At 37.2% G+C, this 27710-nt stretch overlaps 1 protein-coding gene across 15 annotated transcripts in view; it reads left to right on the top strand.

Moving 5' to 3' along the window:
* DMD (dystrophin) overlaps nt 1-27710 on the top strand; it is a 2269491-nt gene that overhangs the window by 1186902 nt on the left and 1054879 nt on the right. Inside the window, exon 1 of one of the 15 annotated variants that reach the window (XM_050777152.1) lies at nt 14777-14816. The exons of the other annotated variants lie outside the window; for them this stretch is intronic. The gene's annotated coding sequence lies outside the window, so the exon portion shown is untranslated. Of the gene's footprint in view, nt 1-14776; nt 14817-27710 lie in introns of those variants that run through there. 15 annotated transcript variants of the gene reach the window in all.

Below are 27710 nucleotides of genomic sequence, written 5' to 3'. Positions count from 1 at the left end.
CCATGTTGGTCAGGCTAGTCTCGAACTCCAATCCTCAGATGACCCATCTACCTCAGCCTCCCAAAGTGCTGGGATTACAGGCATGAGGCACCACACCTGGCCCACTCTTACTTTTTTAATCATTGAGAAATATAAAAGTATGTCAAAAGTAACAGGTGTGGTGGAGTTACAGCATGCACTTCAGTGGGTACAGCCCATTATCTAATCTCAGATGGAAACTAGAAAAAAAGGAGAAGATCCTTGCTAAAGCACAGATTATGAGAAAAATCATTAAGAAAAATAGCTTATCACAATATTAAAATTAAATCCTTTGGTTGATCATTATTCCTTGCTATATTTCTTTTAAAATTGAGAAGATAGTGAGTTTTTTTTCTTTGTTGTCATTATCTTGATGTAAAAAATAATATGCACATTATAAGTGGGAAAAAAGGTAAGTAGAAATGAAATGAAACAGTGCAAGAAAAAAATGTTACAACACTCTTCAGTTAAAACAAAAAATGACCCCCATCTTTCCTCCAAATAGAAATTACGTAACTGAAGTAGTAGAACTTTCTCTTCCATGGCAACTCCAGAGAAGGGGCAGATGGCATGGGATTGTGGACAGATGGACCCAGAGAGCGGCCACATTTATTGTTATTGTTAAAACTTTTACTTCTAGTATCACTGATGCCTCCTTCAGCATTTCTTTATCAATTGTCAACATTTTTTGGATCAACACCATCACCTTATATATGTATGTCTAGAAACTTCCTGTTATGAATTTATACTTCTCAGAGTCAAGATAAGAAGTGATGTGAATTGGGCGATAAATAAAATACCCCCCTTTTATTGCCTTGCTTTGGCTCTTAAAGAAAGCTGCCTGTTGGGAGACTATGAGAATGCTTTGTTCTTCAGGACCTCAAGGGACAAATCGATAATAAAAATTATGTTTATGTGTGAGAAATATATGTAATACAAGTTTGTAGAGATCAGTTAACTTATCTTGTCTGGGCAATTATTTCTAAACGTGATTTCAAATCATAACTATAATATAGCCCATGCATACCCTCCATTTTTGTCAAATCCCTGTCACCTTCAAGGACTTGGCCATCCCATAGGCTGCTCTGCTTTTAATAGAGGAAGATGCTGTAACTCTTGGTACCATGGCCAGTTATGAATTTATCCATTAATGAGCATTGCATTTAAGGCATAGGTTTAGCTCCTTCTCCAGGTATGAACATGAAGGATTCATACCTGAAGGTTAAAGGAGAATAAATCCACCTGGGACAATCAAGGACAGATCAACCAATCAGCTCAAAGCAGGTGTGAATTACACAGTTTGTTTGAGTGACAGGGTAGCTAAAGCAGGGATAATAAAAGAAGGGAATGGGTTGATGTGGACAGAGGAACTATGGCTTTAGGAAATTTGGTAGGGACTGAAACATATTTTATGTAATTTATGTGGGTCTAATAGGTTTTGAAACTTATTTAGAAGACCTGTGTAAGTGGTACTGGCATATTCATGCCTGAGAAAACATCAAGGGAAAACTTAATAGTTCGAGGAGGTGATAAAGAAGAGAGGAACCAATTATTTTCCCTAGGCATCAAAAGCAAGAAAATAATCAGCTTGAGCCCATCGGGGAAAAGGTAGGTTAAATATTAAGCAACAGTTTGTTACTATTCCAACTGTTTTCTTAAAGTTGCTCCCATACTTTCCTGTTTTCCCTGAGGGATTTAGACTATATATATATATATATATATATATATATATCTGTAATTGGTCAGAACTTGATTTGATGCCAGTCAAATTTTTTTAAAGAGATTATGAAAACTGCTTAAACTCTTTCAAAGAGAAGATTGGTCGTTCTTTACATTTGTTTCAAGAGGAAGAGGATAAGAGCATTATATGGTAATGCTGAAAGCAGATATCAGTGTTTAGGGGCCATGAAGAGGTAGGGCTCAAATTGGTAAGATCATTGCCTGGAATTCCAGAGATCAAAATTGTATGTTAGTCTAGCATTGGGGAGGACTTGTAGCTAGTATCTTCATTCTAGCTGGGGAGCCTAGGGATCAAGTTAGGAACCTTGCACAGGAATGGGCCGATGGACTAAAATCTCCTTGAGAGAGATGATTAATCCAGGACGAACCAAGTAGTCATGCCAATGAATGACTTGAGCAGGGTACTTCATATCCTCACCCTTGGGGCAGCATGGTCTTCAGAGATGGGGCAGGCCCCAGGCTGCAGGTGAGATCCTATATACTAAGGTCAAAAAGATACAGCAGTGAAGAAGTCATGCTTATCTTGTATAAATCATGTTTTCTTTTCTTCTTTAATGAAAATGTACATTTAACACATTTTTTAACTAAATATTGACCCCAAAATTCCCACCAAAAAATGCTACATAAATGGTATTTATTTTTGAATTTCCATCATGCTCCTCCCACTGTGGGGACAAGGAGTGGTGGAGGAAGAGAGATCTTTTAGTAATCCTGTGAGTAGAGAATTAGAAGATAATGGGAGGAAGGTAAAAGGAAAACGTCATAGATGGATAGGCTCACAAACATTAAAGGCCTTCATGCCTGTCTGTCATGCCTATTCATCCCTCTCCAGTATGTCAATCAATGTACTTATTAAATATTCGTTCACCAGACATGTTTAGCATTAACAGTGTATCAGGGACTTTGTTAGACTGTTGGTTTACGATGATGTATAAAATATCATTTGTAACTCAGACTAACTGGAAGAGCTCAATATAATAAGATGTAATGTTATGGAACACTAAGTCTGTGCTGAAGACTTATCTCCTTTAATCCTAAAACAATCCTGGTGGGTAGTCTTAATGATCATCTCCAAGTTACAGTTGAGGAAATTAAGGCTTCAAGAAGTTAAGAAACGAGACCAGTATCACAAAGGTAGTGTCAAAGTGACAGTTTGATTTCAAAATGTACTTGACTTCAAGGCCCACATTTCCTTGCACGTTTAATATTGCCTTTCTCATGTAAATATACCATTAAATGTGACACAAGTCTGAGCATTTGAATTACTTATAGTGTGCGGAGTTAAGACCAGCATTATTTATACTATACTTCAGCTCGTTTATAAGTGAACTATTATTTCGTGGACTAACCTATGAAATCTAAATACATTGAATTCCTCTGTTAGGTACAGGTTTCATGATTCCAGGTAATAGAGTATGCCTGAATGCATAGGTATGGGTGAAGTGAACCCAGTCAGAAAGTTTAGAGAGCATCTAGCAGATCATTAAACAGCTGTCTTTCAAATGTGCAGAACACAACTCATTTGTAATCTGGGGACTATCTGTATTGATTCTTCCCAGGGAAGTTACTTATTTTTATACACATGTGATGTGTTCTATCCATAATACCATTCTACATGTTAATGCTCAAGTGTATTATTAAAAACATGTTAATAATGAGGTTTTTCTCTGTATCACAGAAGCAGCAGGAGCAAGTTTTCTTTTTCCTTCCCAGCTTTTTTAAATACTGCCAAGGAATGTGATTTTGTCAGACTTGCCTTTCCTATTAAGTCAATCTGCCTGACTGTTCCTTCTAGTAGTTTTACCTGTTCACTCATTTATTAATTCATCAAATATTTGTTGAGTGACTGTTGTGTACCACGTACTAACATAGGTGCAAGGATAACAAAAAACAAACGTTCTCCTTTCAAGGAGCTCATATACTAATGGGAAGTTAGAAAAGGATAAAATAAATATGTAGTATTTCAAATGAAAGTGTTAAAGTGTTAAGAAGAAAAGAGAAACTGTTAACAAGATAGGGAAGAAGTGACAGGAAAATGATGTTTTATTTATTTATGTATTTATTTATTTATTTATTTATTTTTGAGATGGGGTCTCACTCTGTTGCCTAGGCTGGAGTTCAGTGGCATAATCATGGCTCACTGCAGCCTTGACCTCCCTGGGCACAGATGATCGTCCCATGTCAGCCTCCCAAGTAGCCAGGTCTACAGGCATGTACCACCACACCCAGCTAATATTTTTTTTCTTTTCTTACACAGACAAAGTCTCACTATGTTGCCCAGGCTGCTTTTGAAATCCTGGGCTCAAGCAGTTCACCCACATCTACCTCCTAAGGTGCTGGAATTACCGGCATGAACCACCATGCCCAGCCAAAATTGATGTTTTATATATGGCAGCCTGGGCAGACCTCTATGATGTGCTATTTGAACAGAAATCTCAAGAGAGGGAGTATATTAGTCCGTTTTCATACTGCTATAAAGAACTGCCTGAGACTGGGTAATTTATAAAGGAAAGAGATTTAATTGACTCACAGTTCAGTACAGCTGGGGAGGCCTCAGGAAACTTAAAATCATGACAGAAAATGAAGAGGAAGTGAGGCACCTTCTTCACAAGGTGGCAGGAAGGAGAAGTACTGAGCAAAGGGGAAAGAGACACTTATAAAACCATCAGATTTAGTGAGAATTCACTCACTATCTTGAGAACAGCATGGGGGAAGCCAACCCCATGATTCAATTACCTCCACCTGGTCTCTCCCTTGACACATGGGGATTATGGGGATCATAAGGATTACAATTCAAGATGAGATTTGGGTGGGGACACAAAGCCTAAATGTATCATTTTGCTCCTGGCCCCTCCCAAATCTCATGTCCCTTTCACATTTCAAGACCAATCGTTCCTTGACAACAGTACTCCAAAGTACTAATTAATTCACTTCAGCAGTAACCCAAAAGTCCCAGTCCAAAGTCTCATCTGAAACACAGCAAGTCTGTTCCACCTGTGAGCTTGTAAAATCAAAAGCAAGTTAGTTACTTCCTAGATAAAATGGAGGCACAGGCATCGGGTAAGTATGCCCATTAAAATGGGAGACATTAGCCAAAATGAAGGGGCTACAGGCCCCATGTCAGTGCAAAATCTATCAAGGCAGTCAAACCTTAATGCTCTGAAGTTATCTCCTTTGACTCCATGTCTCACATCCAGGTCACACTGATGCAAGAGGTGGGTTCCCATGGTCTTGGGAAGCTCCAATCCTGTTGCTTTGCAGGGTAGAGCCCCTCTCCTTTTACACACCGACATTGAGTGTCTGCAGCTTTTCCAGGCACGTGGTGCAAGCTATTGATCGCTCTAACTTGGAGGTCTGGTGGACAGTGGCCCTCTTCTCATAGCTCCACCAGGCAGTGCCCCGGGGGGACTCTGGGTTGGGGCTCCAAGCCTACATTTCCCTTCCACACTGTCCTAGCAGAGGTTCTCTATGAGGGCTTCATTCCTGCAACAGACTTCTGCCTGGACATGCAGGCGTTTCCATTCATCCTCTGAAATCTAAGCAGAGGTTCCAAACCTCAATTCTTGAATTATGTGTATCCACAGGCTCAACACTACATGGAAGTTGCCAAGGCTTTGGGCTTGCACCCTCTGAAGCAATGGTCCGAGCTGTACCTTGGCCCCTTTTATCCACGGCTGGAGTGGCTGGGACGCAAGGCACCAAGTCCTGATGCTGCACACAGTGGTGGGTTGGGGGGTGGACCTGGTCCACAAAACCATTTTTCCCTCCTAGACCTCTGGGTCTGTGATGGGAGTAGCTGTAGTGACGGTTTCTGACTTGCTATGGAGACATTTTCCCCATTGTCTTGACTATTAATGTTGGACTCCTTGATAAATATGCAAATTTCTGCACCCAGCCTCTCCAGAAAATGGGTTTTTCTTTTCTACTGCATCGTCAGGCTGCAAATTTTTCAAACTTTTGTGCTCTGTGACCTCTTGAATGCTTTGCTGCTTAGAAATTTCTTCTGTCAGATACCTTAAATCATCTCTCTCAAGTTCAAAGTTCCACAGATCTCTAGGGCAGGGTCAAAATGATGCCAGTCTCTTTGTTAGTCATAGCAAGAATGACCTTTGCTCCAGTTACCAATAAGTTCTTCATCTCCATCTGAGACCACCTCAGCCTGGACTTCAGTGTCTGTATCACTATCAGCATTTTGGTCAAAACCATTCAACAAGTCTCTAGGAAGTTCCAAACTTTTCCACATTTTCATATCTTCTGAGCCTCGTAACTGTTTCAACCCCTGCCTGTTACCCAGTTCCAAAGTTGCTTCCACATTTTCAAGTATCTTTATAGCAGTACCTCACTACCTCAGTACCATTGGTCTTGAACTCCTGGGCTCAAGTGATCTGCCTGCCTCCACCCCCTAAAGTGCTGAAATTACAGGCATTGTCCACCATGCCCAGCCAAAATTGATATTTTATGTATGACACTCTGGGCAGACCCCTATGAGGTAACATTTATACAAAAATCTCAAGGAAGGGGAGGAATTATCCATTTACATATTTGAGGAAAGAGTGTTCCAGGTAGAAGAAATAGAAAATGCATAGTCTTGAGGAATACCATGTATATGCAGTATTTTTAAAACTTGTTATTTTGAAATATATATACACTTACAGGAAGTTGCAAAAAGTATTGAGAAAGGTCATGAGTACCCTTCACCCATCTTCAGCTAATGGTTACATCTTACATAATTATATGTAATATCAAAACCAGGAAATTGATGTTGATACAATCTATGCTTTATTCAGATTCCACATCTTATATAACTATATACCATATCAAAACCAGGAAATCGATATTAATACAATCTATACCTTATTCAGATCTCACCAGCTTTTACGTGCACTTATCTGTGTCTGTTGTTCTGTGCAATTTTATACCATGTCTAGAGTCATGTAACAACTACCTCTATCTTGATAGTTGGTACCGAATAGTTCCAGCATCACAAAGGAGCTATCTCAAGCTATCCTTTTATTGTCACACCCATCCGATCTCCCATTCTCCTTCCTGAATCACTGGAAACCACTACTCTGTTCTCCATCTCTATAATTTTGTCTTTTCAAGATAGTTTTCTAAGTAAACTCATTTGGGGAAAGAAATGAGATAAATTGTTCTAGTCACTGAGTGGAGAACAGAGAGTAGAGTACCTGTTGAAGCAGAGGGAGTCATTGCAACAATTCAAATGAGAAATAATGGTGATTCTAAACCAGAAAGCTTTCAGTGAAAGCAATGAGAGGTACATGGATTCTGGGTATCTTTGGAAGGTGGCACTACCAGGTTTGCTGATGAATGGGGTATGGGGTGGGAAAGAAAGAGAAGAGCCCAGAAGAGTCAAAGGTAGATAAGGTGAATAGAATTGAGAAAATGGTAGAAGGATCAAGTTAGATGGTAGAGAGGTAAAGGTGGAAGCAATAATTTTGTTTTGGAATTGTTAGGTTTGAAAGCTTGTTAGACATCCCGGTAAAGTCATAAAGAGTGCAGTTGGATGCAAGTATGGGATTCAGGGATGAAGTATGTGCTAGAGATGTGGATTTGAGAATTATCTGTGTGGAGATATTATTCAAATTCAATTCTCCTTGGAGTGAATGGCTCTTCAGGTAGGGTCTCCATAAAAATGCTTGTTGCATGCTTGTAATCTCAGCACTTTGGGAGGCTGAGGTGGGTGGAACACTTGAGGTCAGGAGTTCGAGACCAGCCTGATCAACTTGGTGAAACCCCATCTCTACTAAAAGTATTTTTTAAAAAATAGCTGAGCGTAGTGCCACATGAGTGTAATCCCAGCAACTTGGGAGGCTGAGACAGGAGAATTGAGCCGATTGCACCATTGCACTCCAGCCTGGGCAACAAGAGCAAAACTCAATCTAAATAAATAAATAAATAAATAAAAATTAAAAAAATAAAAATAAAACAATTGTTGCTTCAAATTCGTATCAGTCTGTAAAATTATCTGGGAAGGCAGTACAAAAACTGTCACTTTGTGATGTTTCTGGTGACCCATCTTCATTGATCAGTATGGAAAAGGCATGTCTCTGAAAATCTCTGAGAGTCTTTGATACAGCAAGAGCATAAGGATAAATCATTCTTCTATGTTCATGGTTGTAGAGGATCTTGAATGTTTAATGGCAGAATACCCTGATCACACTCTGGCACTTCTGTATGAGAGGCTGAGGGATGTTACTGATTTACCCTGAGGAATACTTACTACTAAGAGGGCAGAGGCAAAGGGAAAACAAGACTTCACCCTGAGCTGTAGCTTCCCTCATTCCCTATCCTGCTTTCATTCTTCACACTGTTTTCTTTCTTTCTTTTTTATTATTATACTTTGAGTTCTGGGATACATGTGCAGAATGTACAGGTTTGTTACATAGGTATACATTTGCCATGGTGGTTTGCTGTACCCATCAACCCGTCATCTAGGTTTTAAGCCCCACATGCATTAGGTATTTGCCCTAATGCTATCCCTCCCCTTTCCCCTGTGTCCACATTGTTTTCTTTCTTTTTGAAGCCTCTCATTCACTAGGTTTCAATCCTGCCTTGCTAGTGTTCTAACTCTAAGGCCTAGGCAAGTTATTTCACTGAACTTAGCCTCAGTGTCCTCATCTGCAAAATAGACAGTTTCATGATATCTTCAGCCCTTACATTCAATGATTCTGAGAACTAGGGTGTACTATCTTCTTGGATATCAGTAATCTCAAGCAAGCCCTCCTTTTTTGGACCTTCTTTCCACACACTTCACACACTTTAGAGAACATAATACACATCCTCTTTACTCAGGGCTTACTCTTTTTAACAGGCTTCCTAATTCAATTAACTCCACTGTTCAAAAATGTTAGTGACTAGGGGTGATGTAAATAAATTTGCATTTTATAGGGGTCTTGATAACCCAGAAGGGAGTGGGGAAAATAATATATATTGAGAGTTTATTAAGTCCTAGGTACTGTAAATACTTTATTGTATTTAATCCTCCAATTCTACAACAAATATATTATTATCATTGCTATTATGTAAATAAAAGAACCAAATACAGAGAAACCCACGGTCTTGTATAAACTTCCCTAGCTGGTAGGTATTGAAGGGAGTATTTGAATCTTTGGTAGCTTCTGAGTTTTTGTTCTCTCAGGGAATCTGCCAGATATTCAGGGCACCTGCCAAACCCTATGAGGCTGTAAGAAAACTATCCAGGGTCTTAGAGTACCCAGCTTTTTGGGAGTTACAATTTTGAATGAAATTTAGTGTTCCTGTAGCTACAAAGGGAACTGAGTTAGGGAAGTGATGACTTTATATTTAGCTACATTGGTTATTTTCCTTATAATGATTTTGGCTTGGTAGATTAGAGGCAGCCCAAGCAACCCAGAATCGCTAAAATAGAAGTGAGAGCTCATTGCCCACTGTCCTTCACCATGTTTACATATAGGAAGCAAGAATAAAACAAGCATAAAATAGGCTAACTAGCCTGTCAGAGCTCTTCACACCACGTCTGTGTGAGTTCCAATAAGACACTGACTATTATTAAATTCCAATAAGACACTGACTATTATTAAAAAGACAGAGACTCCACATACTAATAAATTGTTGTTTTTCTTTTCAGTCACCAAAGGACAATCCTCTGCATATGTTAGCAAAAAAATGGTACTGATCCTATAATCTCTAATATTAAAGTTTAGATTTGGCAAGCTGTACATCTTACGTTGTTCATTAACAAAAATATATATATATATATAGATTGGTATCTTGTACTATAACTTGTACTGTGGGTCAAATTCCAATACAGTAAATAGCATTGCAATAGAAGTTCTACAAAACTACATCAAAAAAACCTTTCATGTTTGAACCAATAACCTTATAGTGCTAAGGACTTTGAGTACAGTATGCTAGAAGATTCTTAACAGTTATTTGTCCTGGACAACAAAGGTCGACTCCATTAAAAACATAGCCATCAGTGTGGGATTATTTCCAAATCAAGCTTTTGGAAAAGTCAAATGAAAGTTGGCAAGCAGGCGGGGCGCAGTGGTTCACGCCTGTAATCCCAGCACTTTGGGATGCCGAGGCAGGCGGATCACCTGAGGTCAGGAGTTTGAGACCAGCCTGGCCAACGTGGTAAAACCCCGTCTCTACTAAAAATACAAATATTAGCTGGCTGTGGTGGTGCATGCCTGTAATCCCAGCTACTCAGGAGGCTGAGTCATGAGAATCACTTGAACTCGGGAGGCAGAGGTTGCAGTGAGCTGGGATCATGCCACTGCACTCCAGTCTGCGTGACAGAGCGAGACCCTGTCTCAAAAAAGCAAAAAATAAGCAAACAAAAAAATGAAGTTGGCATGCAATAAATGTTTGTTGAATGAATACTGAATAGGGAGTTTCAGCTAATCCACTCTAAACAGTGCTGAATTTCCAGCTCTAAGGTCAATGCTTGGCATATATATCCTGAAGGAATGAATGGACACAGAGTAATTTTTTTTCTAAAATGCAAATTCAATTATGTCACTTCCCTTCTTAAAATCCTTCAGTAGCTTCCCATAGCCTCCAGCATATTATTTTGAATAGTGCTTCTCAAACTTTGATGTGCATCAAAATCACCTGGGGATTTTCTTAATTAACTGATGCTGATTCAGTAGGTTTGGGATATTGTCTGAGATTCTGCATTTTTAGCAAGTACTCAGGGTTATAGCAATAATTTTGGCCTGCAGACCATACTTTGGGTAGCAAAGACATAAGCTACTTAACTTGACATAAACGACTGATTAGACCGTTAGTTTCTTTCTCACTCTTTCCCCAGTTTGAGCTTTTGCTCCAATTTATATTTTTCCCTGAAAATACCATGATCTTACATTGTCTGTCTGGATGCTGGATTTTCCCTAATTCTGGGCCTCCATCTAGTTTTAGCTTTGACATTACAACTACCAAAAGATTTCCCCTTCTCCCTTCATCTGGGTTAATGTCACTCTCATGTATTATACTGTCAAAGAAGCTTTGAGGACATAAAACTTATCAAATATTTTATCACAATCGATGATGGCACCAGTGATAACATCCAAATGCCTGTGTGAGTAAATAAGAGGAGAATAGGGGATTTGTTGTTAAACTGAGTTTGCAGAGAAAAATGTACTGATTATAATTAAATTGGATATTTATTTGTTATGACAAAAAAGTAGCTAGAGTCTTTTAATCCACCCCTTGGCACCACTGCTTATCTCCTTGTAACATATGTTTGATTCCCATGTCTGTTTCTTCCATATGGGAAATTTCAGCTCCCTAAACATCACCAATACAAACCTGTTGATAAGACAAAGTTAAATTTATTGCTTACTGTGGTAAGAAAGACCACAGCCTGGACAAAGCTTTGGTAGTGTTTCATAAGGAAAATGGTGAGGTTGGATTTTACTGGGAGTGTGAAGCTTGGTTTAACGTTGGTCGTTCACTGTGGGGGCACAATTAGGATTGGGTAAGGATCATGATATTATAACTTATGTTTGGTGGAAACAGCACAGTGAAGATGTCTAGCCAAGAGGATCAGAGAGTATTAAGGTGTGAACTCTATTGATGTTTTTTGTTGAAGAGTTGATGGGAGTTTGGGGAAGTTACTTTAGTGAACAGTCAAATTATTTGCCTGGCCAAAAGTTATCTGTAATAGGAAAGTTATGCTAATGAAGACAGTGCAATGGTAAACCATGTTAATGTGGACAGCAAGCTATGTGAGCATAAGCGGTAGGTAGCTTTGGGCCTCCATGTCCAAACTGTTTGTAGTGGTAAGTGATCTTCATTCTCACATAGACTGAAAGCTTCCTGAGCACAGGGCAATGTCTTTATAAACTTTAAAATACCTACGTCCTGCACATCACCTGCCATAGACAAGCATCTAGTAATTGTTGGTTGAGTAGATACTGAGGGAAAACATGCACCAAAGAAAAATGGCAATAGGACAGAAATTCACTATCATTTGGAAAAATAACAGTGTTTTCCACTGATATTTGCTATGCACAGTGGGGTCGACAGAGCAGCAGTACCACTTGGGAGCTTATTGGAGACTCTTGGGTACCACCACAGGTCCAATGAATTAAACTCTGCATTTTTAAGGATACTTGTATTGAATTATTTTTTTTCTTTTTTCTTTACTTTTGATACATTTTTCTTTTTGTTTATTTGGTTTTGAGATGGGGTCTTGCTATTTTGCCCAGTCTGGTCACAAACTCCTGAGCTCAAATGATCCTCCCACCTCAGCCTCCTGAGTAGCTGGGATCACAGATGTGAGCCACCACACCTGGCTTGTATCACGTTAAATTTTGAGGAGCAGTGCTTTAATATCTATTCAATTCTCATCACTTGATGAGGTATTATTAATTCCACCTTTGGATGTGGAAGTTGAAGCCAGAAAGTTTGAATGACTTGTACAAGGTCAAACAGCTTATAGGTAGTTGAGCCAAGAGGCTCTCAAGTCTTCTGCCTCCACAAACCCCTACTCAGTCGCTGCCCTACAATGGAATAAAATATACTAATCCAAGAGGGACAAATATGCTAAAAATCTCAATATTATAAACTTTGGAAGGTGCATTTTCTTTCCATTCTAATTTCTCTTGCAAGTTTTCTGATGCATAAAAATATGAACATCAGGTCTGAGCAATGTTTAGATGCCACGCTTTGATCCTTTTGCCATTCAAGATGTTTGATTTGCATTCTGCCAAGGAATCTGGTAACCTCTGTGATGTAGACCACACCATTAGTCAAGAGAGAGCTGAGCGACCTTCTTCTGAGAGCTGGCTGGCTGTGAGCGGCTCAGAGGGAAAGGATTTCTATTTACAAATTATATTGATTATTTATAAATAAAAGTTCCCCTTTTTTTCTTCAATTGTAAAATCTGCAGTTAGAGAGTCGGGAAGGAGATCAAAACTGCATATATTTGCATCTGCCAAGCCTGATAACTAGTTCCAGAATTACAGAAATGGTGCTGAAATAGCACCTCAAGTATCAGACTCTATCAAATGTAATCTATCCACAAGGCAACTGCCAATTATATTTTAGAGAAAAAATGTAGACTGAAAAGATAGACAATCCAAGTAGCAACTCCTGTAAAATTATATGCCCATAGTAGCAATCTTAAAGATATAAATATCGGTATGTTTCTCCTTCATTTATCATTTATCTGATCATTTGACAAGTATTTATTGAGTACCTGTTAAGGGTGTAGATATATGTGGTGAGGCTGCAGGTGTAAGTAGGTCTTTCTGAGGATATGCATGAAGTCGATGTTCATAATCTGGTAATGTATGTATACAGACTGAGGATTCCTTCAGTGGATATTAAGAGGTGGAATAATAGGCAGTAAATGCACTAGTCAGTTGTGGCACATAAACACGTCAGCACAACTTAGGTATTAACTTCCTGTTTTGTTTTGGGTGTGTTTAATTACTCTGTTTATTACACAAGCACATCGTAATCTGTAGATATTGTCATAAACAGCACAATAAAGCCTGCCACATCAGAATGTCATTGATCAAATTAGGTGTGTTCCTCAGCTGTCCGGATACGCACACACCTGTGCCTGTAAACAGGCACTTGCTGGAGATTGCTTCCAGGTGTGGATTTGTTGGGCGACCTTGGGATGTAGGGCACTTTGGAACCTTTTCCTCTAGCTTCAGGAATTAACCTCAGGGCTTGGTTCCATGCCAGCTTGCATTTTGCTTTGGGACAGTAACATGTAAAGAATAGGCCTGTTAATTTAGGGTTACTGAGAAGTCATCATAGAAGAAGTAAAATTTCCTTGAGGAATGGGAGTCTTTTATTCAATCCAGGTTTAATGCAAGGCTTGGTGAACAGCTCCAGAGGGTTAATAATTGTGTGTGTGTGTGTGTGTGTGTGTGTATCCTTTTGTCATTCAAAAGAATATGTATACATACACACCTGTACAGCTGATGATAGATATACATTACATCAATGAGTTAAAATGAAGTGTGCTATTCATTCACTGAGGATTGGGCTATCATAATGAACTATTATGATAGTAGAAATTGCCAGGGCAATAAGCAAATAATACATACTGTTTTCAATAAACTTTCTAAGTGTTGTTATCAGTGGGTTTGCTTAAATATTTTTTTAAATTATTTTTATTATTATTATTTTTTTTGAGATGAAGTCTCGCTCTGTCACCAGGCTGGAGTCTAGTGGCGCAATCTTGGCTCACTGCAACCTCCATGTTGGCCAGGATAGTCTCGATCTCTTGACCTTGTGATCCACCCGCCTTGGCCTCCCAAAGCACTGGGTTTATAGGCATGAACCACCATGCCCGGCCAATAGCCCATTGCTCAGTGAATGAATAGCACACTTCATTTTAACTCATTGATATAATGTATATTTATCATCAGCTATACGGGTGTGTGTGTGTGTGTGTGTGTATGTGTGTGTGTGTATCCTTTTGTCATTCAAAACATGCGCACACACACACACTCACACTCTTATTAACCCTCTGGAGCTATTCAGCAAGCCTTGTATTTTTAACTTTCATTACAGTGTGTAAATAATTTAGCAAATTCTAATTTGAACCTGATATCAATTTAACATTTAATATTTAGCCAAATATTTATCAAGTGCTGACTGTGTTCTAGATGCTGGGGCTGCAGTTTTGAAAGAAACCATTGAGGCCCTCATGGAGCTCACAATAAATGATCTTCCGTAAAGTATCAGGTCTCTGGTTTGTTACTGTATTTTTTAAATTGTTAAGGAAAGAAAAAGGCCCTCTCTTTATGTAGACAAACATGCTCTAAGTGCTTCCAGAAATAATCTCCATCAGGTAATGCAGGCTGTGTGTGGAGTGAAATTGAGTCCAATCCATGATCCAGCAGAGTTTCAGCCCAGGATTTCTTTAGAGCCTTTGCTACACACAAAGTTGGCTGATGTGCCATTCAGCATCCCAGCAGCTCTTTCTCTTCACACTAGCAATGGCAAAGCTTTGTGCGGAGGCATTGCTGGCTGCTCTGAACTAAAAGCATCCGTGGGGACCGAAAGAGGTTTTTGCACACCTTATTAAGGTAGGCAAGTGTGTCTGAGTGTGTGTGTGCCTAAAAGCTGGAAGACATCTGTTGAGAGGAAAGTGCTCTTCTGTGGGTCTGGCAGCTTTTCTGTAAGTCTTCTATTCTGATGCAGGAGCGTGTGAGCAGTGGGTGGGAGGAGATGCTTTGGTACTTGGAATGCTGAGGTCCGGATTAAGTGGTATTGTAATAGCTAGTTAGAGGCAGAATAAAAAGCTGGGAATCAAAGCATTTAAAAATGCATCCTTCCATTATTTCCTCTCAAGTTAAACCATATTCATTCTAGGGAAAATTAAAAAAAAAAAAAAAGAGGAAAAAAAAAAAAAAAAAAAAAAAACCCAGCAAGGGTGAGTAGTCCAAATCTGTAAGGTCTTTGATCTTCTCTGTTCGTCCAGCTTTTGAAGTCTTCCTACAGCCAATTTGTTTGGCTCCTCTGGAGGGTGCGATTCACATCCACTTCCCTCTCCTGGAGCATTTCTTTCTTCTATATTCCATCAGGGAACAATAGAGTTTAACAGTAACAGGCAATTTTTTTTTTCAAAGCTTGTGCCCTCTTCTGCGTTTAAAGGTGTTTTTTAAGAGACTCCTGCTAGGGGAATCTTGGTGCCTGTGTGTTAAGATGGCAATTAACTTTTAGTATCAGTGCTTACATTAAATTTTCTCTCTTTCTGCTTTACTAAAGCGGTCATTAAAATTCAGTGTGAGTACCATGAAACTTTATCATAAAACCCTGCTTTGCTTAGAGCACCTTGATTTTTAAAGCAGCCTTCTCAGTTTATATATACATAGCTGCCTTCCTTAGAATATCAAATTGCTTTGTGTCACATTAAGAAACACTAGGTTGAACCTCTATACTGTGTTTTATCTGAGAAAAATACTGCTGCAAAAGTTTGATTTGTTCAAGTTTTAGGATGAAAATTTCTTTGTAACAAGTTATTTGAGTTGCATACTATGTCATTGTATATCTCTTTATTTCAAGTAATTTTGCAATTAACATATGATTAGGTAAGGAAGAGAATGATTTATTTTTTATTTATGTTTTTAAAAGTTATTAAGTGAGGTTTTGCTTTCGGTAAGAGTTTAGAAAAAATAGCCAGAACAAGTAACTGGACTTGGAAGATAAAGATACCTTTACACTTCTAAATTTTACCTTTGTACACTTGGGTTGTGATTTAATCATTGAAATGCCTCTGCTTGGAAGTAAACGCATTACTTATGGTGTATGCTGTGTTTAAATAAAGGGGAAACAGTTATGGGTTCTCTGTTGCACATTTGAATGTTGTAATGTTTTGCTGTATTTAATAACCTCTTTTTTTCTCTTGTGAGGTTTACTTTGGAAATGAGGCATGCTCAAAAATAGGCTGACATTCAGCTTCTGTGTTTTAAATTTAAATGTTGTCTGTGTTTTATCACATCTGGAATGTGTGGGGAGAAAAGATACCAAGTTTTATTATTTAGATTAAATTGTAGAATTGCAGATTGATATTTTTCAATGCATTTTCATTATAGTTTCTGCCATGGAGGCAGTGTGAGGGCTTTCAGGAAGATGGAGTGGTGTAATTACCAGGTGCGCACGTTCATTAATCCTTCCTGGCTAGAGAAAGCTTCAAGTTCTTCTCCAGTGGCCCATTCGTAAAGCTATAAATATCTAAATTGTGTCAGCCAAGAAGTCACACAGAATGGTGGCTCTTTTTGAGTTCAATTTCATGCACTGTTGCTTTGGTCTTGTGAGGAAAGCTCTGAATTCTTTAGGATAGTCTTGTTTGTAAAGTTCCGAAAACAAAATATCAAATCATTGAGGATTTAATTTAAAATACACACTCTTCTTTCACAAACTAGATGATTGCAGTAATGTGGATTATACATTTCCTTTTGCTTTATTTCCTTAGAGCTCCTCTTTTTATTTCGTATGATCAAGATTATAGCTGAGATTTTGGTGATTTTTAAAAAAGATTTATGGCTTATGGTCCATCATTCTCTCCACTACTTCAAACCCGTGTACCTCTGTGTGTTATCTGCAGTACTGGAATGTTTGCATTGCATGTGGAAGCTATATATGATTCGGTCAAAAATAACACTTAAAGATCTTCGCTGAGAGTGCTCATTTAATCATTAAATATCCCTTAATAATAATAATTCCAGAGATATTGTCTATGTACAAACTTAAAAAAGAGAAATATAAAATACTGTGATGTGAGTAAAAAGTATAGCAATACACTCCAATATTGTCATTCTTGTATTTTCCCTTGTTCTCAACTGAAATAGCTAAGCTAATAGAGACGTCAACAAGGAATCTGTTGTTTCTTCATAATACACCTAGAAACTCATCTGATAAGAACAACCTGAAAGTGAACATAACTTTCCTCATTAGAAAGATTCAATTTAACACATATATACAAATATATTTTTTAAAATAATGATATTTGCAGAGTTTTTGTATTCTATGGAGTAAAGGAGAATTATCACATATTCAAAGACAAGGTATAAAATACGTCTTAAGGTTTTACTTAAATTTTAAAGGGTCCAAAATATACTAAAATTGTTTTCTAATTATTTCCTATGTTTGAACGTGCCAGAGTCATTGGAAATAGGACATTATTTTTCTTAAGAAGATTTTGTCGAAAATATTTAAAACTATTTTCTTTTCCCTTGATTTTACAATTTCAATATTCATGGATTTTTCTACTTTAAAAATAACAGTAGTTATTATGATCTTAAAACAAATGTTTAAGAGCACTTTCACTCTTCAGAGACTATACCATCCACATATTTATTATCAGCAAAATAAAGGGCAGGGCATACTTTCATTTGAAGTTGAGTATAAAAATGTGTGTATGTATGAGTGTTATTTAAAAAGATAAGTGAAGAGACAAATATAGAATCCAGGAACATTTTCAGCCTGGCTTTTACTCGCTCTGAAAATCTAGAGAAGCTCCTGAGCATCTCTTATCTCAAGGTACATTAGGAACTGTCCAACGCTGTGATCTGATGGGAGATCAGGATATTCATATAAAGAAGAAAACTTGTTGTTAGTGAAAGTCAAGTCTTTAAAAAAATAATAGTTATAGCATTTGCAATATATGAGCAGAATAGATTTACTCAACACCCCCGTTTTTAAAAAATCAATTTCCGACAGTTGTCTACTTTTAAATTGAACATATTTGCTACCCTGAGGAAACATTGTAATGTAGCCCATGTATAGTATGCATCCTAAAGAAAACTTGAAATTATAAAGGAAATTATCCTGCTTTCTTTCTTCTGTTGAATGAGTTAAAATATATTAACAATTTGTCTTTCACATTATATTTATCATTCTGTATCTTTGCATGTCTACACATACATTTATGTGTACAAGGCCATATATACTCACAGGCCAGGGCTATTTAAACAGCTCTTTATTTGAATGTGTCAGGGAAAATCTCCAAGATATAAAGAAGCAGTTATTAGATACTATGTCAGTATAGAATTAACAGCCACCTTTTTTAAGATGGCAGAGAAAATTAATTAATGACATACAATTTCTAACCTCAAGACATTTTCTTTCTGGAGACAAGGAATACTGAGGTGCTCACGATAGTGAAGACTCAACAAGACCCTAATAAAATAGATGAGGATAAGTAAAACTACAATAGCCAATAAACAACAAAAACAAAATAAACCATGTTTCGCTGGCATGTTGGTATCTCTGTAATATCTGTCAATAAAGGTCTCCATGGATTTGGAGTAATGTTTAGGAACTACCTGTACTAGGGATGACAGTGGAGAGGACTCCTGTGGCTAAATTCTGCTGCCTTTGATTACAGAAATGTAAACAATAAGGAGGTATTGTGGCATATCTTGGAAGGAGCAGTTTTGTTTCATGGTCTGACTGTGTAAGAATGCCTAGAGAAACATAACCTCAGCTGACTAAACTCCCTTGATGATTATCACTTTGTCACTGAACTCTGACCATACCTTTTGCCTCCAGAGGCAGAAGACAAGTGAGGAGGTGATCTCCTCATATGGTTTTTCAACAAGTATGTAACTAGAGAACTAGATTATCTCCTAAACCCACTCTTATCCCTGGAAAAAGGGGAGTCATCCTATCAGTTTCTTAGCCATTTTATGTATACTCTTAATTTGGGAGCATGAGAAGGAAAACTATTTTCTTTTCTTATCTTGGCTGGGTTTTTAAAATTTTATTTTTGGTTTAATCAAAATAATATTTTAAAAGATAGTAAGCCTCTCATAAGCAGTTTTATCTGTCCTAAAATAACTTCAGTTTTTCTTTTTTTAACTTTCTTTTATCTTAAACACAAAATATAATAGTAATATATACTCACTAGAACAAATGAAACAGGATGGGGTTACATAGAGAAATATATCATATTCTCCCTATCCCCTCCCCTAATATTAACATTTAGGTGCCATGTGCCTCTCCATTAGTTTTCATTTCGAAAGCCTAAATTTTCTTCCAAGAGTGAGGAGTAGCAGCAAGACCTGATATAGTTCTCTTTCCCTAGCCTTTTGCTTAAGTGCTTTCCTAAGGGCTGACTTTACTTACCTAAAGATGTTTCAAGCAAGGGCTCACATTTGTGGTAGCAGAAGACACTTACTGATTGCTCTCACTAATAATTTTGAAAGGAATGTCAAAATCTGAGAGAATCATGCAAGAAATATCAGAAATTTCCTTTCAACTGCCATTCTCCTTAATAGTGTTATCAATAAATTCAGCATCTCATATGTGATAGCAAAAAGGTGCTGCCTTACCTAATACCATGGTAGCAATAAAGATGGTGAGAAAATTGCTTCTTCTATGGTGTTCAGGTCCTGAATGAGCACCGTTACCTCCATAAACGGTGGCAGGTATTCAAGCATTTTACAGGCTTTGGAGTTAAATATAGCAGTGTTATTCTAATTTAGGTATGCCACCACCAGCGGCACCAGTAACTGCAATAGCAAAAATGATTGGCAATGCCAGCTATCTGATGTTTTCATGTGCCAGGTGCTGTCAGTTCTTCACAGTATTACATTCCATCCTCACAACAAGAGAGTACCAGTTGAGTGTTGCTGTGTGCCAGCGCCTAGGCTAAGGGCTTTGAACACATTACCCTGTTTTATCCTCATAACTTTCCATGTTACTTTTATTCCTGAATGAGGTAATAAGTTCTCTGTAGGTGATGCTGTCATTGATCCACTCATATCCTTTCACGTCCGTTTAACATTTTCCCTGATGTGCTTTTACTCCCAGCAACTAGCTCCCTAATCGTTCTCTTGGAGGGTGGCCTTGAGGCTGCCGGAGCCTACTTGGTCTGTGTAAACAGAGAGATGGATCTATCTTGGAATTTATGTCCCTGTGTGTGGGAAGCCCTTAATCAATGACTGCTGGTTGCAGACACATAAATACATGAGCTTTCTTGTTCCCAATTGAGAAATTCAGAAGTGTGAATGGCACTGCCACCCTGGGCTTTTATGCCATATATGTGTTTGGTTTCTTTCCCTTCCCAATCTTGCTTCATTTTCCCTTACCAGTGTTTCTTGAAAACATGTCCCATTATACCATTTGTGCATGAAGCTTCATCTCAGAACCTCCATTTAGGGAACCCAAACTAAGATATTCTCTAAAATAGAAACTTTATTGATAAAATTTCCAAACTGTCTTAGTAGATGGCAAATATAAGACCAAGTCAAATCTTTCTGGGTCCAAATTCCCTGTCTTTAATTGATAGACTCCATTACAACACATTCTTCAGTCTTTAGTCAGCAAATACTTATCACATGCCTATTTTATGGTATATTATATTTATACCATAGTTAGGATATTATGGTTAGGGAATATTTTATATCTGTACACCTGAAATTCTATTGACTTCTCTGGGCCACAGTTTTTTCATCTGTAAAATCAGCACAATAATGCTACTTACCTCACAGAGTAGATTTAAGAACTAATGAAATGATATATGCCAAGTGTTGAGAAGCACAATTGGCAATTACTCATGCTCATTAAATATTAGCTGTTTTTATGAGTATTGTTTCATTTTCGGTGTATAATATCCTGTGCAAAGAACCAGAGGTATTGGTATAGGCATTGAAACTTGAAGCATAGAAGAAAAAGTTAATTAACTGGTGCCCCACTAGATGCCTCTAACTGCTGGCTCTGTGTATCCCTTTAGCCTTGGCTCATCACGAGAAAACCTTGGAGACATTTCTGCTAGACTCAGCAGATCAATTTAAGGAAGATGAATGGCATTTTGCTTGAAATGTATTCAGTCATAGCTGCTTTTTTCTAATTTCCTATTTTGTAGTTCTTAGTAAAAATTAAGCACTCCTTTTTTTTTTTTTAAAGAAAATGGTATAAAATAAAATGCATATCACTTTGTCACTTTATCATTGTAACCTCATCAAAGTATTCAGTGTGAAGACAGTAGCCAAGTGAACTCTTCTTGTAATGCTCAGAAACCATTTTAGCAATGGTAAAATTGCTGCAATTTATATTCATCAAATTGCATGATTTGACTTATTTTAGAAAAGTTATTAACTTCTGAAGAGAATGCTTCAGAAGCATTTAAATGAGTACAAGTTATCACCAGTGGTATACATAAATTTTATTTAAAAATATACTTCTAGAAGCTATACTTAGTTAGCTATAGTATTTGCACAAGGATTAATTCCTATTTCATTTTGTAGGAATTTATTTATGAATGTCTGTGGCCTGCCAGTGTAAAGGAGACTTATTGCATCATCTTTTACAATAATCTTTTTTTTTAATCAAAGGGGAGATACTCTGGGAAAACAAAACAAAAACAACACTTTATTCTGCATTTTTGTTAGGTCACTCTGTAAGTCAGCCCTGAAATGGGATATGTAGAATCTTATATTTACTTATTTCTCAGAAGCTTATTGGAGGTGATATGATTTTAAGACACTATCACCTAACAAAACAACAATTTAAAATTAATTTTCAAAATACCTTAACAAATCTTATTCTCCTTATTTTCAAATTCTTTAACAATGTTTTTCTTATTACTAGCATAATATCTTCTGATGTAGTCATAATAATATCTAAAATGACAGGTCTAAGTAATTTACATGGATTAATTGAGTCTTCTAAATAGTAAGGTAGATGGCACTATTACTTCTGTATGAGAAATGAGGAAGTAGAGGTATAAATAAGAAATTTTTCTGAGTCTATACAGTTAGAAAATGGCAAAATGGGAATTCAGACCCAAACAGTAAGACTCAAGGATACCTTTCTTATCAGTATGCTAGTATGAAAACCTAAGCATACTAGAAAACCTAAGTGCCAGTTGGAAACCAGAATTAACATTTTGTTGTGTAACTTTCTGGCTGCTTTTTCTATGCTGACAAACATATATGACATACACAAATACACACATACACAAATTCCTATTCACTACTTCTTTTATGTTAACATCACAATGTACCACATACAGCTGTATTATTTTATATTTGATTTCATATTTTTTCTAAAGTCTATGCGTTTGTCAAATATCAACTTATCTATTTAATAGGAATATGGGATGATTTTTGCTTATACATACCTACATACATACATATGTATATAAAAACAAAAAAATCAAATATTTTAAGCATTCACCAGAAGTCATATGTCGATCAGTAAAGTATATAATTTTCTGCTGCCAATTACATATATCATAAAAATGCTATCTATAATAGAATGAAAATGAAATACAGCAATATTGGGGCACCTATTCTCAACCAACAGCTTTGTGATTTATTAGCTATCTCACATGAAATAACTCATTAACTTGGTATTCCAAGCATCAAGAAGGATTACTTAGGACACTTGCAAAATAATACAAAGCTAGGTTTAGGGGTGGGTCGAGCTTGGTGGGACGTATATGAAACCATATGGGCCCTTGAGTTTATAATTGCTGGATCTGCATGGTGGGTATATGGAAGTTTATTATAGTACACTGTTTACTTTTGTATATATCTACAAATTTACATAGTGAGTTAAGAAAAGCAGAATTATTATTGACTTACATCATAGAGTTTATGCAAAAATTAAATGATAATTTATTTTTAAATTATAGAGTTATAGGTACCATCATAAAGGGATCCACAGAACTTATATAGACAGTAATTATTGGAGCTGGAACAGATACTCTACTGTCATTTGTTCTGGTTTTGTGATCATTGTTCTTGCCTTTGCAAGTTACCAGCTCTAAGACCTTGGGCAGTGCTTTAAGTCTTGGTTGTCTCATCTGTAAAATGGGGAGAGCAATAAGTACTTTAAAGGTTTATTCTCATGTTATATGACTTACGGTATGTAAAACATCTGTGTTTAAACACATAGAGGGTGCTCAATGGATAATTGCTCTCATTATTAGGCTGCATCTGATCTATGAATTTAAAACCTATATAGAAATATGTGACAGATTGTTTAAGAGCCAAGTAACAACTACAATGAAAAATACTTAACACTTACTGAGCTCTTAGTATGTGCCAGGATTGACTACCTTAATGCTTATAGCAATCCTGTACGATAGATACTATTATTGTCCTATTTTATATCTGATAAAATTGAAGCAAGGGAAGTTAAATAATAGGCCAAAGATCATATGCTGTTTATCCATATATACCCATCTGGCCGTCTACCTGTCTCCTTCCATCCATCCACTTATTCATCTACCCATCCATCCACTCAGTTTCTTCTCTCCCACCATCCTTTTCCCTTTCCCCCTCCCTATCCCTCTCCCTGTCTCTGTCACTCTCCTTTACTTATCTATCGATCTATCATCTATCTATCTCACTTTATCATCTATCTATAGTTTTTAATAACACTAACATATTTTATGAATTACAAGACTGAAAAATATTTTCATTAACTTATGTTAACAAAAGACCACACTGTGAATAAAAAAGCAACAAACACAGGTCTATGCACATGTGAAAGATATGTCCTAAACAGTAGGGATACATAGTATCATGCAATCAAAACATGGCAGCCCTATAAAACTTACACAGCAATTTCATGTAAGTTATTTCATTTGACTCTTACCACAATCTATGAGGTTACTATTTTTATTTTTCTCATTTCACTGGTTAAATTTAATGTGGCTTCCAATCAAAAATTAGTATGGTTAATAAATATCCTGATGTCTTGCTCTTATAATTCTACTGATAATTTACAGTAATCAGTAAAATAAAATAATAGGAAAAATACCTTTGATACTAGTATTAAATTATAATCATATCATTAGGTAATTTCAATTTGTGATTTTCAAGAGTCTGTAATACTGTAGCTTCTTCCTACTGATGTACTTGAATTCATTTTAAGGATTATAATTCAAAAGTATATATATTATCTATAATGTAAATGTACATTCACATGGAGATAATGAATTAGTGTGAAATGGCTGTATTTTGCTCTCTATAATTTTTAACATACAGGAAATCACTGTTGTCTTGAAAATCAAGGAAATACAGTATTTGAGGTGAACTTATTATTTCTACTATTAACACGTTTTAATATAGTTCTCTCACAGTGCAACAGAGCAAGAAGCTTTCAGACACATTTGCTGATGCAAGGAGCATGCTGTGCTGAACTTAAAACACCTTCCCTTTCAAACACCTTGGGACTGTTTTTTTCCAAGAGACTTCAAATGCACTAAATCTAGCATCCGTTGGAGGCACACCCAGGCATATTGCAGTGAAAGCCCCAATAACTAAATGTGTTACCACTATTCACAATGTTTATGTGTGTATATGCCTTATCTATGATGTCTTGCAAATTATGAAAATTGTATTATTATTCACAGTAACAAAAACACTTCCAGCAAATTTCTAACAGTGATCTATTTTTAAGTAACTTACACACATGTGTCAAGGGTCTTAAACTTTGTCACTTTTATGTTTCCATCATGTTGTTTTAGCCAATGAGGATTTTGCTTGGTTTTCATTTATGATTATATACTTTTAAAAGATAGATTTCAAAATGTGAATTTTATTGATTGATTGATTGAGACAGTGTTTCACTCTTGTTGCCCAGGCTGGAGTACAACGGTGCGATCTCGGCTCACTGCAACCTCTACCACCCAGGTTTAAGCAATTCTCCTGTCTCAGCCTCCCTAGTAGCTGGGATTACAGACGCGCACCACCACGCCAGGCTAATTTTTTGTATTTTTAGTAGAGACAGGGTTTCACCATGTTGGCCAGGCTGGTCTCGAACTCCTGACCTCAGGTGATCCACCCTCCTCAGCTTCCCAAAGTACCGGGATTACAGACGTGAGCCACCGCACCCGGCGCGTGAATTTTATTTTTGAAAGACAAGAATGTCCTTGCCTAATTGCATATGTAATTTAACATCATGAAGGCTAAATATGCTTTTTGGCCATGGCAATTTTATTTATTATTGTTTTCATTTTTAATTTTCTCAAAGATCCTCGTCAGTGTACTCTTTTGGTCTTCCTTATAAGTGTATTTTAACAGGACGTAATAATAAGATAAATCCCAACTTTTTAAAGTTGTATCCATATATATTACTTTAAAGTGCTAGTAATATAAATGAATTAGAAGCAACTTTTATTCAATCACATTTTAAGTTATTTTACCAAAAATATGACCTTGATAATGTCTCTGTAACAGGTTCTCTGTAATATACGTGATGAGGATTGGTTTGTCTTTGCTTTTGATACTATTTTAATAAGAAAGGTAATGGGGAATCCAGACCTTTCTCATTTAATAATCCAGAGAAAATCAGTCCATGTTCTAATAGTTTAAATTTTCTATTAAAACCCATGTAAGAATCCATATGAGTGGAATGGAGAGGAGTTCAGCTTCAAAGTTGGCAGATTTGAGATGATTCTATGGCAACAGAAATGTGCTTGAGGGAAATCAGTTGCAGTATCTTCTATAATTGTGTCACCTAGATTTTGTCTTAGGAATTTCTGGATTTCCATAGAACATTGTGACCTCAAATGCTTTATCTTAATAAAGAAATAAAAGCCGATAGAAGAATTACTTGCCTACAGTTTGTGGGAGATGGGCAAGTCTTAAGAGTTTATTAGGTACCCAGAACTAAATATATTTTCTTGGGCCTCATAATCACATTGAAATACAAGGATTCAGTTATACACAGTGACCGATTAGTGAACGACAGTCTTCAGTATCTAGCAGACACTAAACATATAAAGATGTATTTGTGGCCGGGCGCGGTGGCTCATGCTGGTAATCCCAGCACTTTGGGAGGCCAAGGCAGGCGGATCATGAGGTCAGGAGACCGAGACTATCCTGGCTAACACGGTGAAACCCCGTCTCCACTAAAAAATACAAAAAATTAGCCAGGTGTGGTGGCGGGCGCCTGTGGTCCCAGCTACTCGGGAGGCTGAGGCAGGAGAATGGCGTGAACCCGGGAGGCGGAGCTTGCAGTGAGCAGAGATCACGCCACTGCACTCCAGCCTGGGCCACAGAGCGAGACTCCAACTCAAAAAAAAAAAAAAAAAAAAAAAAAAAAAAAAAAAAAAAAAAATGTATTTGTACTTTTAACTAGAGCGAGAGACCCTGGCAGCCTACAGCATACAATTAGTAATCACTATTTAGATTGCATGGATTTAATGTGAGGGATCAATTACTTGTCTAACCATTGAGCCTAGCCTCTTGCTCAATACTGCCTGCTTCATGAGGGTGAACTGTGCTGGAGAACTATGTTACAGGATTATCTGCAGGGTTTTTTTTGTTTTGTTTTGTTTTAATGAGTGGTTAAGTCAAAAATTCTTATGAAAATTCAGAGTAATAAAGTTTTGTGAAGTTACATAACTAGGTACAGGATAGTTTCTTTTACACAGGAAGAGATTAACGTGAGGGGGAAAACTTTAGCGACGGCGTTTAATTCCATTCAATATAATTATATTGAGCTCCTTTAAAAATACAGGACCTTGTGGTGGGTGCTGAGGATAGAACAAAAACCAAGTAATGCGTGAACATAACCCTTGATTTAATGATCTAGTAGACCTACAAAAGTTGTCAAAATCTAATGAAAAGAAAATGGTAAAGATATTCCAAACAGTGCATGCAAATCCAGAGATAGGATGGAGGGGGCTTTACCTGGAGGCTGATAAGAAAACCGTGTTGAGTGAAGGGTGATTTGTGGAATTCCAGATAAAATATCGGGCTTGAATGCTGAATGAACACTCAATGATTGACTACATCCCATGGACAATAATTTCTTAAATTATGACGGTGCTGGTGTTTATGACTATAACTGTCATTCTCCATGCCAGGCACTTTGCCATTTGGTAAATGTATAGCGTGCTATTCTAACAAGCATTCACAGAGCTTTTACTTTAATGTATCCGTGAGGATACTGGGGTTCAAAATTTAGGTAATTTTTGCAAGGTCACAGCAAGGAGTGAAATATCTGAAATTCAGACCCATATTTAACTAAGTTCAAAGACTGTAGAGATATTTCTCCTCCTTTGTGCAGAGAAGGATAGGGACGGTTCCATATTATCATGGACTTAGTCAGATTTTTAAAAATTATAACATCTTGTGTTAATGAAGAAGGGATGATATTCAGTGCATATTCTTAGCCGTTACTTTGCTTAATGTTCTCGACTTTTCCGTGAGATGGATAGTGTGGATAAAATCCCCAAGGGAACTCAGCAAGTGCAAGTAAAATAATGAAATTTTAAAGCCCTTTGTCAAAACCTCTCTTTCTCGGAGGATGGAAGGGCAGTAAAGTTTGGTAAGGAAGGATGGACCATTTCCTATATAGTCTTCTGAGAATATTCAAACAAAAGGAGAGTCAGCAAATCCCCCTTGATGTGGGAAGCTTTAATACAATTTGCAGAGTGTCTCTCTGGAGTGGACATCCTCTTCTGCAATCGTGTCTTCTATATAGTCTCAGGGCTTTGGGTAAGTAATCCTCTC

Source organism: Macaca thibetana, chromosome X, assembly GCF_024542745.1.
Source record: "Macaca thibetana thibetana isolate TM-01 chromosome X, ASM2454274v1, whole genome shotgun sequence".
In the NCBI taxonomy this organism is placed as follows: Eukaryota; Metazoa; Chordata; class Mammalia; order Primates; family Cercopithecidae; genus Macaca; species Macaca thibetana.
This window is presented reverse-complemented; position numbering and strand designations above follow the sequence as displayed.